Source organism: Euprymna scolopes, chromosome 28, assembly GCF_053919585.1.
Source record: "Euprymna scolopes isolate OS-2025 chromosome 28, ASM5391958v1, whole genome shotgun sequence".
Lineage (NCBI taxonomy): Eukaryota > Metazoa > Mollusca > Cephalopoda > Sepiida > Sepiolidae > Euprymna > Euprymna scolopes.
The window spans coordinates 37459286-37464285 of NC_136509.1; positions in this window are offsets into that span (position 1 = coordinate 37459286).

Sequence of the window (5000 nt, forward strand, 5' to 3'; positions counted from 1 at the left end):
GCAGTTCCCTCTCTAGGGAGCCAAGACAATTCCTTCATGGACACCAAACAGTCGGTGAACGAAGAACACATCTCTACAAGCAGAGACAACTTATTTTGCTGAACCTATTCAGATCCAGGATGGCATTCAAGAAACTGTTCGTCATGTTATTATCCAAATATTGGATCTTATCTTATTTTTTTTTTTTGAGTCCCAACGGGCTCATCTTATGCCTGATTATAGGCGCCATCATTCTCGCCGTTTTCTCCATGAACATTGTTAATCCTTCCAAAGGAACAACGAACTAACACTCCAACAATAGGAATTCGAACTAAAGGCTCCATGCGTATGGGAGCAAATCGGACCACCGTTTTGCAAAAGGACTGTACTAGAGCCAAAGAACTTTCATTGCTGTTACATTGTGAATAAATTTTGAGTTTAAAGGTATGGCTTGTTTGTGGAATTCATTTGCTTCTGAAGAATGGAAATTGAGTGTGTAGGAAAGAAATTTCTTACAATAGATAGATAGATAAATAGATAGATAGATAGATAAATACATACATACATACATACATACATGGAAGGGTATAAAGATAGATAGATAGATAGATAAATAGATAGATAGATAGATAGATAGATAGACAGATAGATAGATAGATAGATAGATAGATAGATAGATAGATAGATAGATAGATGGGTAGGTAAAAAAATTGATAGAGATACAGAGAGCTGGACAGATAGATAGAAAGATTGTTAGACAGAGGTCAAGATATATTTAGATTGATAGATAGACATGTAGCTAGAGAGATAGTTAAATCGATAGATTGATAGATAGACAGATTTATATATAGACGGATAACACTAAAATGAACGGAAAATAGTAATTATACACCAAGGATGGTTTATAATAATAGGTTGACACGAAAGCAGCCATGCAAACATAAACAGAAGTTCTCTTGAACATCATTTTTAAACGAAATTCAATAAGTATGTAGAAGAGATTTAGAATGCAAGGAATGAGATATAGTCGGTGTTGAAAGATTTACAAATCAATAAGTATATACATATATGTCTATATACACATATATTTATTCAATTGTATGTGGTGCAAATGTCTGACTCGTGTGGTCTGTGACAGATTCATTATATTTCGCGAAAAATCCCCTTTTCAAATGGTGGATGAAACGGATTTATTCAGAGCATAAGGGATGGAAGAGTGAAAAATGAATTATATGGCTGTTTTGAGCATCGCAGCAAATGTAAGGAGGGTGTGATTGTTGTTGTTCCTTTATATATATATATTCTTAGTTTAAATTTGTTGCTTTTGCATGATATTTATTCTATTTTGTATATTCTTTTCTATTCCATTGTCTTTTTTCTACTGCCTTGTATTATTTATTTATTTCCTTGCTTGTTCAATGAAATTATCTGGTTTATATAGGTCAAGCGAATCGCTCACTATCTTGCATGGGTTTACTATTGAAAGAGATTCAATAAAATTTAAATTTGCTCAAAAACAATAAATTTTATCAGGTTTATATTCATTCACTCCGCATCGGTTAAAGTGCCAAGTCAATTGCCAAGTCATTACAATATTGTAAGTATAATTCTATTCTTTTTACATTATATTCCGAAATAATCCTACACCAGAACTATAGTCTGCAGTAAACGATTTATCTATTAAACAAAACGCTGCTGTCCTTGGAAACCGAATGTTTGATTCGGTTCCGAAGTCTTTCTCTCCATTTAAAAAGTGATATGATAATCCGGCACTTCTGCAATACTGCGTGATAACCACGTTTTCAGTGTTCAGTTTGGAGAATATTATGTGGACACCTTTATTTAATGATAACTCTTTAGAACTTTTCTCAAATCACCTCCTTGTCATAGGCACTGGTTCAATAACATTGATTACAGATTTTCAATTGCACAAATTAACATGTGGCGATAAATTCAATTGATTATGTGATGACTAAGGTTTCCCCATATATTACCGCAATGTTGGATGACTTTATGAAAAAGCAATCTTGACCGCTAGAAATGATGCTGTTGATATGATCAATTATAATCTTTTGCAAAAGTTATCAATCTATTTATTGTGTTAGTAATTAAGATCAGGCAGTAGAATTTCCTGTAGTATTTACTACAACCGCCTGCAATGAAACACCATAACATGATATTGAATGAAGGAGTTCCAGTTATATTATTAAATAATCTTGATCCACCTAAACTGTGTAATGACACACGGTTAGCAATAAAATCTTTGAAAACTAATATTCTCGAAGCCACTTTAAAAACTGGAAATTTTAAAGGTGAAACTGTGTTAATTCCTCCGATTCCCCTTATACCTTCTGAAGTGTCATTTCAGTTCAATCGTTTGCAATTCCCAATAAAAATTAGTTTTGTCATGTCTATAAGTAAAGCTCAAAGACAAAGCCTCAAAGTTGTTTGACTTAATCATCAAACACATTGTTCTTCTCATGGCCAGTTTTATGTTGGTTACACACGCATTGGAAGTATTGAATTGAAACACATACATTTACACACCTGTTAGACGTCACACCCAAAGTGTTGTTTATGTAGAGGTCCTCCAAAATAATTGCTAAAAGTACATTTACCTGTATCCAGATATACACTGTGGAAACTAAATTTTAATTTTTTTTTTACAAGGTGGTCACCACTTATCAAGGCCCGGAAGCCACTCAGGGATAAGGGCTATTGTAAGTACAGTACGTTAGTGTGGATATTTAAAGTGTCTACTTAAGGGGGCGGTTCATCAGGAATTTGTTTACGTTGGACTTGAAGACATCCAAGTTGTAGTCAGGAGGAAAGTAGGCAGACGGAACAGAGTTCCATAGGAGTGCAGTTCTAAGAAAGAATTTTGTAATTATTTCATTAACAGAATAGATTACTTATGTCATCTTTATATATATATATATATATATATATATATATATATATATATATATATATATATATATATATTGTACATTAAATGGTTAAAACAAAAGGAGGTGTAACAGTTTTCAGATATGCACTATAATATAAAATAATAATTGCAATCCTTGGATCATATTTTAAAAGAAAGAATAACTACAAGATAAAAGATTAAACTAGAAAAGAGGATTAGGACTACTAGCGAGACCTCTATAAAATAAAACGCACCTACTGCTCCTACCTCATGGAGGATGTGGATGGAAAAAGAAGCCATTGTGAATTAATGTTTTGTTTAATCAATAAGATAATTATGTATCAGGATGGAATATTCAAATATATCAAATACAACCTGGTAAGGCCGGGTACCTCAGCTAGTTTGTAAATAAAATTGTTGTTTGTTGTTTCATTTAATATCCTTTTAACTTGTGTTATTTCTGAAATTAGAAATAGGAAGTTGCAACTACTTTTTTAAATAAATCTTATTCTTAAGAAAATGAAAATTAAAAATGATTAAAATAATATTTCTCAAAAATTGTAATTTTAATTATACAAATAAACTAATCCCACGATGAACCCATTTGATAAAAAATATAGTTACAACTTTCCATTTCGTTAGCTGTTTTATGTTCTTTTATTCAAATTGTTAAACGAAAAAAATTTCGGTAAAAAAAAAAAATTCCTGAAAAAAAAGAAGACACAAAAAAGTCGTTGTCTGCGTTTAAAACTATTAAACCCCATTTCCTTCCTATGTCCGCATTTCGCAATTTTAAACTGCCACGTGACGTCAGCATCGGTCGGCCATTTTGGTTAATCAATACGCGAAAGCCCATATTGCTTCCTTATCTATTACAATTCAGACAATTTCAACTTGAAATATTTGCAATCAGTTCAAAAACAAAACAAAATCCGAAACGATGGTTATAATATACCGGTTTTCTGTATAAGTGGGGCTGTGACCACAGCATATTCTTGTAATTGTTTTGACTCTCTGGTATATATCCGACACAGTTAGACACACTTAATCAGCCGAGAACCACATCCGTCTATATAAAACTATATAAGATATTAACGGAAATATACTCAAGAGTTAAAACAATGAAAAGAATATGCTCCACAGCCCTAATAACAACGTCTAATAATCAGTAATAATAATAATAACGTATAATAATCAGTAATAATAATAACAACGTATAATAATCAGTAATAATAATAATAACGTCTAATAATCAGTAATAATAATAACAACGTCTAATAATCAGTAATAATAATAACAGCGTATAATAATCAGTAATAATAATAACAGCGTATAATAATCAGTAATAATAATAATAATAACAGCGTATAATAATCAGTAATAATAATAATAACAGCGTATAATAATCAGTAATAATAATAATAACAGCGTATAATAATCAGTAATAATAATAATAACAGCGTATAATAATCAGTAATAATAATAATAACAGCGTATAATAATCAGTAATAATAATAATAACGCTCCTTCAGTCTTTGACATACTATGGATACCCACCATAGGGATGCCAGTGCGTGAAATTTTTGTGGCGGGAGGTGCGCAATCTCCACTCACAATTCTCCGGAGTCGACATTATTAAATGCCAGTGGCAAGTGAAGTGTATGTTCAGGATGACTGGAAACAAATGCCGAGATAAGCGGAGAGCACATACAGCGCCTAAAATTCACAAATGGTCACCCAGTTTTCTGTAGTGATGGACTAAAAGATAGGCGTTCACATTAATTCGAAACGCATTTAAGTACGAGATCCAGTAAAATGGCTACGATTAGTTTCGAAACACTTTCTAATATATTTTTCTAATATATTTTTCTTAAATGCACAGAGCTCTATTTTCTAAGCAAAAAGAATAATCTGTTTAACAAAATAGTATTTATAAATGTAACATTTATTTATACGTGCTGGCTTTCCGGCGTTCGTACAATACGCTTAAACGTGATATCCTCTATTGATTAATATATATTACGAGGAAAAAAATGCAGGGTGGAATAATTCGTAAAAATTTTATTTTTTTTAATAATAATAATAATGATAGTATTGTTCATTAAATTCC